Source organism: Monomorium pharaonis, chromosome 8 (genome assembly GCF_013373865.1).
Source record: "Monomorium pharaonis isolate MP-MQ-018 chromosome 8, ASM1337386v2, whole genome shotgun sequence".
NCBI classification, from domain to species: Eukaryota; Metazoa; Arthropoda; class Insecta; order Hymenoptera; family Formicidae; genus Monomorium; species Monomorium pharaonis.
In genome coordinates this window covers 8,487,056-8,503,703 of record NC_050474.1, presented here as the reverse complement: position 1 = coordinate 8,503,703, position 16,648 = coordinate 8,487,056, and positions in this window count along the sequence as shown.

Genomic DNA, 16,648 nt, shown 5'->3' with positions numbered 1-16,648 from the left:
TGGCTACACAAACCGCTAATATACCCGCGAGGTACCGGCCCGCGCCCGCGGAGGCCAGCCCACCACCTCCAAAGGCAAAGAAGAATCGCCCCGCACCGGGGTGCTGGAATTGTGGCTCAGGGGGCCACAGATATACGGAGTGCCGTCTCGCCCGGAAGCAGGAATTCTGTTTCGGCTGCGGGGAACAGGAGGTGACCGTGCGGACCTGCCCCAGGTGCAGCACCGCCTACAAGGGCACCCGCCCGTACACCGGACCCCGAGGACCCCGGGACAGGAAGTGAATGAGGCCGAGCCACCCGCAAAGATTTTTTTTTTCTCTTTTGTCCCCTTTTTCTCTTTTTGTGGGCGATAAGATACCTTTTCTTTTGTTATATGTAAGACTGGATCATTCCCTCTTGGATTGTTCCTTACTGTGTTACCGCACGAGTTTAAAACTCAATCTGTTACCGTTTTCTTTCGTTTTTTTTTTGTATTGGTGCGGAGATTAAACGCCGCAAAGTTTGCATATAAATGGGGGCAACCCCGGTTTTGTCTTTCACTATTTTTCCTCTCCCTCGTCTTCCCTGAACGATTAACGACACATTAGCGAAAATTTAAGGGTGATACTGTCGGATCTGGGGAGGAATCTGAGTGGTTTGACTAATAGTGAAAATTTTTTTTGTGTTGTTGTTTTGAATATAGCGCTGTCTGACAAGATGCGGTTTTTGTGTCGGAAGGCACAGGGGCTGCCAGAGTGGTGGCCAGCCCTGGTCGCTGGAGTTCAAGACCTCTTCGGTCCTCCCCAGGGAAGGGGGAGTTGTGACGTAACGCGTCCGGTCGCGTTCGTCACAAGGGCGTAAGCTCGACCGAGGGGGTCGATTTGGGGCTCCTCCTCGCTGAGACGAGGGGGACGTGACTTTGTTTTACGTTTATTTCTTTCTTTTCTAGTTTCCGCGTTACCGTATCAGATTAATTAGGGTATTTAGGACTAAGGCGCCGAGTGAAGGCTTAATCTTATTGTACCGCGAACGGAGGAGGAGCAGCCATCGGGGGAAAAAGTATCGCGAGCAGTCGACAGTAGGAGAGGTGCCCCGCGCAGAGTTTCCCCGCCGAGCCGTGCACCGAGCCCGGCTGATTATTACCGCCCTGAGCCGCCTGGATACCGCCGCCCTGAGGATACCGTAGCAAAAACGATACCGCATAGCAGCCGGAAAGATTCATGGGAGGAATCATGCCGAGGGCACGCCACCGGGCTGCAAACCGGGGGAGCGACCGTCAAGCTGTCATCCGCCGCCACGTAGATCGGTTTGGTCACGGCATGGCCAGCCGGGCCGACCGAAAATGGCAGAGCCATAACACTCTCCCCGGCGGAAGTCGTCACGCACGGACCACGAGGCAAGTGGATAGGCGATGCGGCGCAGCATGGGATCGAGGCGTGCGGATCGACCGAAAATCGAAGCACGCGCATGCGCGGCGGCTCGAGCCGGCCGGCGCGGGACCGGGGCTCCTCACTGTTCGGCAAGCCGTGACTGTGCGTACTTGGCAAAGGACGAGCCTCAGATACCGAAATCGCTACCGAAGACTTCAGAGACCAGGACTCCGTTCATTATTGTAAGGCCAGCACTCGGCAGCCATCGATTAAGTAAGATTCGGAAAAGGCGGTCAACCCTCGTGCGGGACCGGATACCGGATACCGTTTCCGCTGGTGATTGCGGCGATCCGAATCCGATACCGTTAGTGATATTTGTTGTGTACGTAACTCGAAGTAAAGAGTAGAGTTTTGGGCCGCACGAGGGCTCGGACCGACCGGCCCCGAAGAATTGATACCGCGAGTACGTCCCTCTCGGACTACGCCGGAGCCGACAGTCATAGGATTAGAATCATTGTTACCGCGACTTGTTTCCGCCATTATTGATTTTGTCTTTGTGCGAGCGGAGAGCCTAGCCGGCCTCCCGCCGCGTATTATCAATTTTGTCTTTTCCACCTTGTTGTGTCTCTAATGAGTTTTTGTCTCTATCACAATAAAATTCGTGCATTAATTGTATACAGACGCATTGAGTAAGCTCCTTGCAGCCTTGTTACCGTTTTCAGTAGAGAAATATAAAATATTCTGTTGTTGTTTAATCAGTGAGTACCGAATCTTTATACGACCTGCCTCGATCCGACATCTCCACGCCTTCCGTCTCAAAAAGAACCACGCCACTCTATCGTCTCGCGAGAAAGAGCTACCGGCACTTGTAACGCTTTCCAGTTGGTTACCGTATTATAGCTGATTATTGTGTGGCGCGAGAAGTCGCGCCTGGCGCCCAACAATTTAGCGTATTGGGAAGTTACCGTTCTTGCAAGCTACCGCTATCGTATCGAGGGCAACCTCGATCGATATTGGGGGATACCGTACACAAGATACCGCTATCGTGTCGAGAGCAATCTCGCCCGATATTTGGGGGATACCGTCTATGAGTTACCGTTCTCGCTTCGAGCGTAAGCCTCGAGCGAGTGGGGGATACCGTATGCAAGCTGCTGATACCGTATCGAGAGCATTCTCGAGAAATATTGAGACTACCGTTCTAATAACTATCGCATCTAACTGGAAGGGCGTTACTCGTACCGCATATATAGAAATTCCCGTTTAATTGAGCGTAGCCCCTCGGACCTGGCGTTCCCGAGGAAAAGCTACGTTGCAAGTTACAAAATGATTACTGTAAGAAAACTAAAGCCTGAACTATTTTCACGAGATACTTAAAGCAGCAAAGTGAGAAGATGTACAGATTAATTTCCGTGCGAGATGGCCGACTCTCCCTCGGTAGCGTAATAAGGTAATAGAACGAGTTTAGACACTGGTCGAGTAAAGGTAAACTTCGCGGTGCGTACGACCACGACTCGAACGTGTCCATTTCCTGCAGGATGCAATTTCTCAATTCGAGCTAACGGCCACACGTTTGGAGGTGACGTCTTGTTTCTCAAGAGGCAGAGGTGACCGACGCGAATTTCTTGATCGGCTTTATTCCATTTCGGGCGATGGACTAAGGTCTGCAGGTATTCTTGCGACCAACGTCTCCAAAAATAATCTCGCATTCTCTGAAGCAACTGCCATCTCGTAAGGCGGCTCTCGGGTTCGTCTGCAAACGACGGTTCCGATATGGCATGAAGCACTGAGCTGATAATGAAGTGGCTGGGAGTGAGCACGCTCAGATCCTCCGGGTCTTCTGACATTGCCCGAATAGGACGAAAATTCAAGCAAGATCTGAGAGAGGAGAGTAGCCATCTCTTCATATTAACTTCGCATCGCCTATTATTCGCTGCAAGTGATGCTTCGCCGATTTAACGGCCGCTTCTCAAATACCGCCGAAGTTCGGTGCGGCCGGCGGATTAAAGCGCCATAAAATACGGTTCTCGTAGGTAGTGATGCGTCGACCTTCCTGGCTACTTGCAGAGAATAAAACCCGAAGCTGTGCATCCGCTCCGACAAAGTTGGTACCGCAGTCACTGTATATTATGTGACATAGGCCCCGACGGGCAATGAACCGACGTAGAGCAGCCAAGAAAGCATTCGCCGAATAATCCGACGCCACGTTTAGATAAACGGCTCTAGAACTGAGACAAACACAGTTAAGAAGGCTTTGGTGGCACGGTGGCCTCGCCCCTTAGAGGTGCGAAGCCACATCGGTCCGGCATAACCTACGTCAGTGTATAAGAACGGGCGAGCGGGTGTGACTCTGGGGCGCGGAAGGTCGCCTATTAGCGGTTGCGGCGTTGCCGCCCGCCATCGCAAAAATTTCACGCAACGGTGGATGACAGTTTTAACCAGTGCTTTTCCGCGGGGAATTCAGTATTCTTGACGAATTGATCCGAGGGTGAGCTGGACCCCACTGTGCAGCGTCCGTCAATGATTAGCATCGATGATCAGTTCCGTCAGCCGTGATTTGTCGGATAAGATCACCGAATGCCTCTGGTCAAAAGCTAGAGGGGCGTGACGTAACCGACCTCCGACTCTGAGGATCCCTCGGTCGTCTTGGAAAGGATTCAGCTTGATGAGCCGGCTATTGGTGGGGATAGCCGCTATTGGTGGGGAAGGCTGGCCGCCTTCTCTTGCTTGAAGGCCAGCTCCTTTCCGAAATGCGTCCTCTGTACCTGTAGCATCCACCAGATACGAGCCTCGTCCAGCTCCAAAGCATGAAGTACCTGGACAAAAGAATTTATCTTGAGCAGTATTAGTATTTAGCGACTTTCGTGCCCGCTTTCTCCAGCGAAGACACCAGGTTGTGATCTAAAACAGCCGATGCAGAGATGAATATTTCCGCAGTCAGAGATTATTTCCGCATTATGGGACTAGATCCGCCTTTCCGGGAGTTCTTCAAGGATTTCTTCTGCCTTCGAATCGTTCCACGGTGCTCTTCTAGATTGTAGCCAAGACGGTCCGCTCCACCACAGCGGGTGAGTAGCCAACTCACGCGGAGGCAAGCCATGGGAGGCGCAGTCGGCGGGATTCTCCTTCCCTCGGACGTGATGCCAGTGAGCATTCGGTAAGCATATCTGGATCTCACTTACGCGGTTAGCCACGTAAGTTTTCCACGAGGCCGGATGACCTCGAATCCAGCCGAGGGCTACAGTAGAGTCCGTCCAAAGATGTTGAGTAGTTGCGATATCCCCTAGGACACGTTGGAAATGTGCGGCGAACCAGGCTAGTAAAGAAGCGGCGCACAGCTCCAAGCGAGGTAAAGTGACTCGCTTCAGAGGGGCGACTTTAGTCTTGGCAGTTAACAGTCTCACCGTCACCTCCCCACCTTGATTAGTTCTTCGCAGGTAGGCGACGGCAGCATAAGCTCTCTGAAGCATCGGCGAATCCGTGGATCTCGTACTGGTCGTCCGTCCCGCTGGCAATCCATCGCGGAATGCGTATAGCCTGGAGGAGAGGCTTCAATTCACTATGGAAGTCCAGTCATCGGCTAGCGTGATCTTCAGGCAGTGGCGCATCCCAATCAAGGCCCAGTAGCCAAGTGGATTGTATCCAAATTTTTGCTCTTACGGTCACGGGCGCCAGCCATCCTAACGGATCGAGAAGTTTAGCGGTCAGAGATAAGACCACCCGCCGTGAGGTCTTCGTCATTGTCAACGGCATGATGACGAAAGAGAATAAGTCATCTCTCAGATGCCAAAGAAGGCCTAAAGTGGTGTGGCTTTCGCCGGGCAACCACCACAGAGGCTCTTTCAAAAGGCAGTCGTCGGCAGGTAGCTCGTTAAGTAAAGAGGCGTCGTTTGCGGACCACTTCTTTAGCGGGAAGCCGCCCGCAGTACCGATTAGTTTGATTTGCTCTTGTATCTTCTTAGCTTGCAAGATAGTAGATGCACCGGTGAGGATGTCGTCCATGTAAACATCCTCTCGCAGGACGTCGGCGCCGAACGATAGGCGATGGCTTTTGTTCTCCGCAAGCTGCAGCAGAATCCGTATGGCGAGAAAGGGCGCGCACGCCAGCCCGTACGTGACTGTAGTTAACTCGAAGAAAGCAGAACTCCGTCAGTTCGATAGTGGTATCAGGGCGCCAAATCCTTTGTAAGTCTTAATCGTCAGACTGGACGCCTATTTGCTTGTATATTTTCTCTGTGTTACAGGCAAAAACGTAGCGATAACGTTGCCAACGTAGTAGTATGTCCGAAAGTAGGGGCAGAAGATTTGGTCCGGTATGCAAGTACTGATTGAGTGAGTCACCGCTAGCAACGGCAGACGATCCGTTAAAGACCACTCTCAATTTAATAGACAAGTTTGCTTCTCGCAAGACCGAAGTTATTCTTTGTATTCAGGTCTGTAGGGGCAAAAAATGGACACTTCCACGTTACTCCAGCCTCTACAGAAAACGGTAGCTAATAATATATATTAAGTCAACCTTACACTATACCAGCGCATACAGACTTTCTAATAAGTCAAAGTTCAATTAATGGTTTCGTTTTTTGGAGAAATATATCACAAGGTATTAAATACATAAATTCGTTGTGATATTTTGGACGAACAACTACATTGGATTTAATGAAAATGTTGTCCTTAATAACGCGTCCCTAATATCGTATTAATGTTACCTTCTTCTGACAAAAAGGACAAACACCATCGACTACAATAATTTTATTCAAAGAAGTTTATTTTCTTACAAAATAAAAACTATATTTGTGAAAAATGCTATAATAGATCAATAGATATCTTAAATATTAATTATCTTGAATACAAATTTTATTTTATATATTTGTATATATTTAACTAGATCCGTACATATTAGACTTATAGCGTTTTCTACTGGGAAAACTAGTGCAACTCTGATGCGCACTGAGTGCAATTTTATTGTTCCACTGTAAAAATCAGTTCACATATTTTCAGTGTTTAATGTTCTACTGACAAAATTGATGCAAAAAAATTGCACCGAGTGTAACTTTTGCTCCACCGTCTTTCGATACGGTGGAAAGTGCCAGTGCAAATTAAATAGATGTTATGTTCGTGCTTTAAGGTATTACATTAAAGTATATGTTATTACATTATTTTAGTAAACTTTATAACAATGAAATTGTTTAATTTTTAAATCTGTCCAATAACGTGTTCCACTGAACCACATTAAACCTGCACTATTATTGCGCTAGTGGAGTTTTCATCAAAATCTACCGCAGCGTTAGTGCTGCACCAGTTTTTCCAGTAGAAAACGCTATTATACTTATAACATTACACACGCATTGCCATAATATTATCTAATTTCCACCGTTCTAATCACGTCAGAGTCGGATTGAGGCGGGCTTTTTTTAAGGTGGAAACAAGTTGAACGGACCTCGCTTCACGCTCCGCACCACGCGTCTCCAAACCCGAACACAGAGCAATTACCACCCACCGCGCAGCGCTCCCGCCACGCCACGAAATTCGAGCGTCTCGCCGCGGGGCATCACCGCCGCAGTGTCGCGGGCCTTGCGACTACCAACGAACGCCGCACCGACTTGCCGAATAGCTGGTCGACACGAAACACGCGTTTGCTCTTTACATATTGTATATACTGTAAATATTATATTAACTTGTTTATATAAATATATTATAATTTTATCTACGAAAACCAATTTATTGTCTCAAGGACCTTTTCCTACGCCCTAGATCCCGGCGAGCTATGCCCGAGTAGGAAAATACGATCGTTACATTGGCGCTCAAAATGAGAGACTGGAAACAGTGCCAAGAGACAACAGACCACCGCGACTAAATGCCGAAGAAGTGGATTTACCTCGCGCCAAAATCTGAACTTAATAATCATTCTCCGAGAACACGGGCTCGACACCCACGGTACGTTGGACGAAATACGCCGCCGTCTAAGCGAATACATAACACGAAACCCAAAAGAATTCTCCGACATGCCATTATCGCCGGAAACATCGATAGACACACTGCGCATTCAGATAGACGCACCGAAAACCAAAACCGCCACCGAAAAGTACACACAAAAGTAATGACTCAAAACTTCTGGGATTCGTAGATCTCAACCTCTCCTTATATTCAAGCTTTTTTTGGACAAACCTGAACTTTGTGTTTATTTTTTATTTAAGTTTCATCTAAACTACACGATGGAATTCCGTCGAAAAGATTGCGATTCTTTTTTCATTTCTTTTCGTTCTGCACATAATCCTGTGTTCCCCCAAACATTAGGTCGTTGGATTAAATATCTCTATTTTTTCGGCTCATTCTACTCGACATGCTTCGACGTCTTTCGCGGCCAATAAAGGCATTAATATTGATGAGATTCGACTTCAGGTTGGAGTAGGTCCTCAGACGTCTACGCTAATTTTTATAAGCGCCCAATAGAATGTCCGAAGAATGTAAAACGGATGGCCTGTAGATATCCTCAATATCCTTAAAAGATGTCTTATGGATATCGTAGGATATCCGTGTGCTGTCTGGGTAATTCGAATCGTAATTCGTCCAATTTGACCATCGCTTTCAAGGACGTGTGTGACGGCGCGTTATCGTGATGGTACAGAACTTTTTTCTTCGTCATATGGAGCCATTTTTCCTTTATTTCGTAGTTCAGTTTGTCCAATAACACTGCATAATACTTTCCTGTGACTGTTCTTCCCTTCTGCAATCGATGAAGATTATGCCATGCGCATCTCAAAAAACAAAGGCCATAACCTTCCCGGCCGAGCGTTGGTCTTTTGGCGCTTTGGCCGGCTTTCGTGGCTTTCCAGCCACTCTGCAGACTGCCTATTGGACTTAGGCGTATAGTGATGGACCCATGTTTCATCCATCGTCACAAAACGTCGAAAAAAGTTCGCTTGATTACGCTGCAACAACGCGCTGTTGTTTTTGGTCGACGGTCAGCAAACGCGGCACCCATCGCGCCGATAGCTTTTTCATCTTCAAAAGATCATGCAAAATGTATCCCGCCCGTTCTTTGCTCACAATCTCAGCTAACTCGTGCAACTTGATTTTACAATCATTCAAAACGATTCGATGCACTTGCTTTACGATTTCCGCATTCGTAGCCTCCTTTGGCCTTTCAGAGGTGCGTCTTCGGTGCTTGTACGACCCATTTTAAATTCACTAAACCACCAATAAACTGTTGTTCTCGAAGGAATAGATGTGGGATAACATTTCTGCAACCATTGTAATGATTGTTGAGAAGTTTTTCCCATCAAAAAACAATGTTTTATTAAAATCCGATATTCCTGTTTTTCAATTTTTTTTACAAAAGCGAAAGTAGCGTCATTCAAAGAAATGTAGCTTGTAAATTAATAGACGAAATGTCATGAAACTTTATACATAAACTAGTGACAGATAAGCTTTTCGAAATGAGTAAAGCTCATTTTGTAGTGTCACCACCTATCGAAAAGTCCCGAGACTTTTCAGCCCATGTAATATATGTGGAATCTTTCAATAGCCTTTACCATACTAAGATTTCTAATCCAAAGCTATGGAATTTGGTTTCGGCCTTATTTGTTAACTGGCTGTAATAGGCTATAGGAGCTCATTTTCCTGATTCCTGCTTTTGCAAGAAGATAGCGGCTAAAGCAGATGCGCTGGCATCCGTATGTAATTGTGTTTCTTTGTGTGGATCGTACAAGGCTAAGACGGATAAGATGTAAGCTCGTGTTGCCTACCATAGTTGTATCAATGTTGATTGTGTTCATAAAGTCCGAGTTGATTTGGATATAATTGTTCTTTAGAGATGAGATAACTTCAGAAAACGTAATCTTGTTATCTAGTAGTTAAGTTCCTCTCCCTAATAGTTCCCCTATTAGTGCACCTTCTTTAGCAGCTCTGTCTGCATATTCATTTCTATTGATATTTTTGTGGGCGGGACACCAAGTAAATCTTATTGAGGGCCTTAAAACGTTTTATCTCTGTTCTAATCGTTTCCATTATGGGATTAAGTTTTTTAGTTGTGTTATTATATATTTCAGACGGTGATCTAATTACATCAAGATTGCTTTTAGAATCAGAACATATATTGATGTGTTTCCAGTTGTTTGTCTCTGCAATTTCAATAGCTTTTTTGATGGCTATAGATTCAGTTGTAAAACTGCTTGTGTAAGGGTTTAATTTATATTTAAAACTAGTGTTGTAATTTTAAATAAACAAACCACTTCTAACCAAGAAGCTTCTGCCACTCAAAGCTGTGCGTGAACGTCGATATAAATTGTTATTTCTTTATCTGAAATGCTTGTGACGTGGCAGTTTCGCTGTCACGATAAGCAGCATCCCTCCTCCGTCACAGGCTGTGAGTTTGCGCCGGGCGGAGAAGCGAGAGCAAATTGGAAAATCTCCCGAAGGAATCGCGATGAATAGGGAATAAATATTTTGCGTTTTTCTTGGTTGCGAGCACCTTACCGCTACCAACGGCCAGGAGTTCGGAGGAAAGGCGGCGGCAGGTGTGGAAGGAGAGGTGAGCCAGGATTCCGCGGGACCGGACAGCAACTGCCGAGAGTGAGGGACCGCCGGAGGGGCGAGGCAAGCGGCGGGGTGCGAGCGAGCGCGCCGAGCCCCGGGAAAGTTGGGGCCGTCGCAGGAAAAATCGGCGCCCCGGCTGACCTCCGGATAGCGGCGAGCACAATGGAGGCGGCAGCCTGGAGGCCAGGGCCGCGGAACTGTCCCCGCGGAATGCGGGACCCTCCTGTGAAGGTCGGGGGGGCGGCAGGACTCGTCGGTGGACGCCGGAGATTGCCGGCGGGACATTTTTATCTTCGCGGGGGGCCCGTGGGGCGCCCGGAAAAACGAGAGCGCTCACGGTCCTGTGGGCGCAGGACTGCTCGCCCTACGCTGATTGGGGCGACGCGGTGCGCAAGGACTGACACGCAGCCCTTAGTGGGGGATCGCGGCATCGATCACGGATCGACCGCGATTCCCTGCGCTTGTGCGTGCGTACCGTCGAGCGTGCTATCCGCGCTCCTTGAGATCCGGCGTTATCGGTTCCAGCGATTGAGCCCACTCAGAGCGACAAAGAGAGGACCTGGTGTATGAGGCCGGGGCAGCCGGTGACGGAGGAGAGGATCTTCGCCAGAGCAATTATCGGTGAGGTGGCCTCTTGTGTCGCGGTTACGTTTGTGAAGCCACTGGCCGGCGAGCCACCCTGGTCTCACTCTGCGTCCGACACGCGTTGGTGTTAGTGTTGCGTCAGCCACGGGGCGGCTTCGCGTTTCGGTAAATTGTCGGACTCAAGCGAGAGGGGCGGTATCGCGTCGTGTATCGTGGCCTCAGAAGAGAGAAGATTTCGGTCGCGATTCCCCCAGGAAGCAGTAATCGCGTGCGCCGCAAAGCCCTCGCCCGTGCGAGCCGCGTGGGAAATCTAGTCCCCGCGGATATCGTGTGTGAGCGTCGTAAAGCGCGAGTAACTTAGTGTGTTGAAGTCGGTTTTGGGAAGGATAAACGCCGCAGGCCGGATATTGTGGTCGCGATCTATAGATGCCGGGATTGTCGGCACATCACGCCCGCCCAAAAAGGGTATCGCGTAAGCGGAAGGTTGTGCCCGCGCGCTGCCGGATTAGCGAGGTCGGTGAATTGACGTACACGTGCGCCCGTATCGTTCGGCGCGTGATATCGTCTTTTACACCGCGGTTTATAGGCTTTTATTGTCCGTTTTTATATTACTGTTCCTTTCTTTAAATAAATTTTCTTTTGTTACTATTATTCGCTGCGTTAAAGTTTGCTTTCCTGTCGCGCTCCGCGCTCTCGCGTAGCGTATGCCTCTTTCCTTGACCCTGCCCCTCTGCCGTTAGGAGAGCTAGCCGTCTTTTCGCGCGTGAATCAAGGCTATTGTAGCGAATCTCGCGAATCGACGTGTCGTCGAGCATGTCTGGCGCACAACCTGGTCGTTTTGCGTTGCCGAAATTCGCGCGCGCAAAGTTAGGTGTACAGGTGGTCCTGGACGATGGTATTTTTCCGTTGCTCCGGTCTATCGTCGTTGTCGCTGCCTTTTTTTTGCTCGCGGCTTTCCCCCGCGCGGAGGAAAAAGTCGTGACATGCTATTGAAGGTAATTGTTCGCGTGTGCGTAGGGTAAACGCGATCGCACGGGAAGAATTGCCGGGATCCGTCCCGATAGAGACGCGAAGTGAGTGGTCAGGAATGCGGGAGGTTTACGGGAGGTGATAGGAATAAAGAGGAGGCGTTGATGTCACTCACACTGAATTATTTATTCAAAACCGAACGCTCGAAGCGAGGGGCGAACCGTATCTTTTACAATGTGTCGGATATCTTGATACGTCCTGATATTGCGCTGCCTAATCGACGCGGAAATCTTGCAGAGCCACGAGAGGCCCTCGCGAATCCGGAGATCTTGCGCGCGATCCGACGGAGATCTTGTACGCGAGGCAGAGGACGTTCGCGGGAAAGATACGGTCACCTGCGCACGGACGTAACACTCACAACATTCACGCGGTTATGAAAATTAAGAAATGCTTGGCAGGATCGGATGAATTAATAACTCAATAGCACTATCACGGCGCGAATGATAGGGAAAGGCGGAAGTGAATCCCCGCAGCTAGGATCGGCGGAAGACGGGAGAGATCTGCTGGACGATCTGATTTAGGTGCCGGGCTGCGAGAGACTGACGAATTATGCATCGTAAAACAATTACGATCGGAGGCGAGAAAAGGGGCGGTAGGGAACCGATATCGAGACTTATTTGGGCATGGATTCGGCCCTTTTTTGGGTATGTTTATTTGCATAGTTACCGAGATGCATAGTTACCGGTGATGAGAGCAAACGAAAATCGCGCGCGTGAGGAGCTAGTGACAGCGCCGCGCGACTCGGTGCATCGAAGAAATGAACTACCAGGAGCTCGATGGCTGTCAGGAACTCTCACTACTCGCGGATAAAACAGAACCGATAAAAGGGGAAAAGTTAAAACTCTTATAAAATTGTTATAGTCTCGAACAGTAATTGCTTTTTAATTGAATTAATTTACTCACATATTTATCTGCTTTGGAACTGATCCGATTCAAAAGACATTTTTATTGACTGAATTTCCAAGTGATTCTGTTTGGAGTAGATTTGGGAAGACCAGTTGCTATTTTGAAAGAATAACATAGAATCTTTTCTAGCACTTTGATCTTGGAACATGCAGCGCTGACGTACCACATGCTCCCCCAGTCCAATTGCGCTCCTATTGCTCCATTCACAAATCTTAAACATTGGGTTAATACCCCATAAGGATCCAGCTATCCATTTTAGTATATTATTATTTAGTATATTATTTATATATATTTCATAGTTTTTATTTTAAGTGTTTGTATGTGGTTATTCCAATGTAGACCCTCGTCTAAGATCATTCCTAAGTATGTAACTACACTTTGTAATTTAAGCGATCTTGAGTCAAATTCCAATTCTCCTCCATTTGGAGTTAATCTTTTCCTATTAAATATAATACACTGAGTCTTTGGGATGGATATATCCAGTTCTAGGAAATTTAGCCATTTTTCAATATTTACAAAAGCCGTTAATAATGAGTTTTTAATAATATTTAAATCTTTATCTGAACAGAGAATCGCAATGTCATCAGCGAATCGTTTGGCAGTTGTGTGGAATCTGCTAAAGAATATCCTTTACATATATATTAAAGTATATATACAGTAATGGGCTTAATGCAAAGCCCTATGGTAGACCCTTCTGAATACATCTGTTAGCCATCCAATAACCAGATTCATAAAAGTCTACGCTTCTAGGATTGAAGTTTTTGACAGCTCTTTTGATATTGGTTGAGATCAAGGAATTGATCATTAACTGCGGAGTATAACAGTTGCCGATTAACGTTGTCGTAGGCAGCCTTTATGTCAAGGAAAATGGCTCCAGTCATATGTTGCGTCGAAAAAGCTTTATATATTTCGAGATTAACCAGAGCCAGACAGTCCTGACATGATTTTCCACGTCTAAAGCCAAACTGACATCTAGGCAGTATTCTATTACTTTCTATGAATTTGTCCATTCTTTTCAAAATTAGTTTTTCAAATATTTTTAATACATTCGAGATTAGTAAAATAGGTCTGAATTCATTATTGTTTGGTTCTGGGATCAAAGTAATATCGATTGATTCCATTCCCCTGGATACGATCCATCCTCCATTATTTTATTAAATATTACTAAAAGACGTTCAAGAGCTTTAGATGGAAGATTCTTCAATAAAAGATTACTTATAAGGTTCGGTCTTGGAGCACATTTGTCCCTAGATGTATGGATTATTAACTGTAAATCATGTAAAGCGAATGGTAAATTCCAATCTTCTTGTGACTCGTATTCCTTGATATTATCAAAGCATTGTTCCATCCAAGGAAAGACTAAATTGTTAATAGTGTTCATAATTTTGATTTTCTTGAAAGAATTAGGTGGTTTAATTGGTTCAAAACAGCACATCTTTTAAAAATGTTAACAGTATGCCAAAAGTCTTTTAGTTCCACACTTGAGTTGAGCTTGTTAACAAGTGATTTAAAATTTTCATTTTTCTTTTTTTTAATAGTTTTTCTTGCCTCTTTTGCAGATTTTCTATAGGCCATAAGATTAATGCAAGAATGATTATTTTTAAGAAGATCATATGCTTTTTCCTATTTTCGACAGCTTGGCTACAGTCATCATCCCACCAGGGATTGCCTTTTTGGTTTTAAGGTGTTTACTTATTTTAAAGTTGTTTTTTTTTTTAGTTAAATGTCTTAATTGAGCCTTTACCAGCTATCGGTTTGGCGCCTGCTCTTAAAGCATTTTTTATTATTAAATCATACCATTGGAAATACAGTTCTGCTCCCGTCAGCTGTAAGTCTACTCGAACCCCCATATAAAAATTCGCATGAATGTTTGTAATTTGTATAGTTTTTACTCATTAAAAATGTGATAGGGAGGTGGTCGCTTCCTATGGGATTCATACCGGTTGATCACTCAAACGTTTGTAACATTCCAGACGTAAGTGTTAAATCTGGACAACTAACGTATTCTGGGTTCGCTGAAATCCTTGTACATGATCCGTTATTAATAATGAAGAAGGATGAGGCATCTATTGCTTCTCCTAAAAATTTTCCTACGGCATTACCACGAGAAGAATAGGGGATTTTGAGTGTTAAAATCTCCACATATGCAAATCTCCAAATGGTCTGATGATTGTTAATATGGGTGAAGAGTTCAATGCATTTCGATTTGTTGATATGATGGTTAGAAGGTCTGTAGAGTGATATAATTATAATTTCTTTATCATCATTATTTTTATTTGCAATGAATACTGCTATATATTCAAAACCTATGTCTTGTGATATTTGTAAATATTAATTTATATAAAATTTTAAATTGTTTTTAAATTTAAAATTAAAAAGGCATTATTAAGAAAATTAATAAGTTTTTGTGAAAAAAATATATATCTTAAGAAATAATAAGAACTTACCGTGCAATGTATACAAGATCAAGTATCATCAGCATCTTTAGTTTTGGAAAAATTCTACATTAATTAAAATTTTTCAGTTAATTCTTTGTTGTATTTAGTAACTAGTTCGGAATTTCTAATGTCACTATTCTTATAATAAATAATAATAATAGGACTTTCAACTCTACTTATGCAAATAATATTGATTAAAGAAAGAAAATAAAGTAAAAGAAAAATAACTTATTTTAAACAATAATTTTAAAAGTATTTAAATATATAAAACACATAAAATAGAAAATATAACTTTAAATAATTTTAAATTTTATTAAAGTTAGATTAAAATTAAATTTAATTAAATTTATTAAATTATTAGATTTAAACCTGAAATAAATAAGTTCAATATTTTAACTCTAATTTTGGGGGAAAATAAAAAAAATGAAACATATAAATGTGCATTAATAAATGTATTTAAAAAAAACCGCAGCCGCCATTTCGTAAAAAAAATTACATAATTTTTTCATTTATACGTTTTTTTTTTTATACGCACAAGTAATAATATACAGAATCGTGAAATAAAAAACTTTTCTAAAAGTAATACAAATAAAATTCAGTTTTCTTCGGCTGATTGATGATGATTTGCAAATGTCCAGTCATCAGATCATCTGAAATTGCAGAACACAATAAATTAATTGACTTTGTAATTCCACAAATTTATTTACTCATAAATTTTTATAAATGGAACAATTGGAATTAGAAAATTAAGATTTTTTATTTTTATATATGTACGGAAACCTAAACGCCTGGCCATCTGAAACTGCGTTTTAATTTCTAACTACATGTTGTATAACACTATAACATATCCTATATGTAGAAATTGGAATGCTACTATTTTCCGATGGCCAGAAGTTACCGTCCGCTTGTGTAATATTATAATATAATGTACCTTGTAAATTCTTTCAAGAGATTACTTGGTATAAAAATAAAAGTATGCATTCCCAAATCCGCGGCCTCGTCCACGTCCGCGACCTCGTTCACGAGCTCGTCCGGCTCGCTGATGACGAGCTAAAAATAAAAATAAATATTTAATGTGAACAAAGACTAAAAAAGATTTTGTTAAGTCTAAAGTTGTCGCATCCGCTCAACGCGGTACTTAAGGTGGCAAAACTGCGCGGTGCCGCTGGTGATGCTCCAACCGAAGAGCGCCCCCGCGATCGACCGTAGCGAGCGAAGGTCCATCTAGGTCATAATCGGCATCGAAGGCCCTCAATCGTCTTCTTGCGCCTTCTTTTTCTTCTTCTTCTGCGTTACTAAGCAGACGTATCTTTCATGCGTGCGCGTTGAAATTCGTCGTTGAATACCTTTAGATAGTCCGAGTTAACTTTGGTTTAGGTTTTAGCCTGTTATAATTCGTACGGGAATCAAAATTGAGGAATCAGAATTGAGGCTGAGCTTGAGTACAACGCGTGTGAAATATAATATTCAAATAAGGTTTAACCTTGAGAAAGCATTTGCCACCTCCGCGACAAAGTCGTTGAGATCAAGGGGCTGTTAGCCTATGTTTGTGAGTGGCTACTAGCCAATCTTGTCTGCGCAAGGCAATGCCATGAGCATTTACAATATTTAGACCCTCGAAGGGTAAGTTGCACTCAGAGCGTCCTTATACGGACATTAGGCAGAAGGACGCTTCTTGCCGCCTCGCAGATTTGCACACTCACGTAAGTCTGGTACCAGTCATGATGTAATAAGAAAGGTGTACCATTGCGCATATAGCGATGGCGGCACGATGAGCGGAGCCAATGAAATTTGGGTCCAAATGCACCGC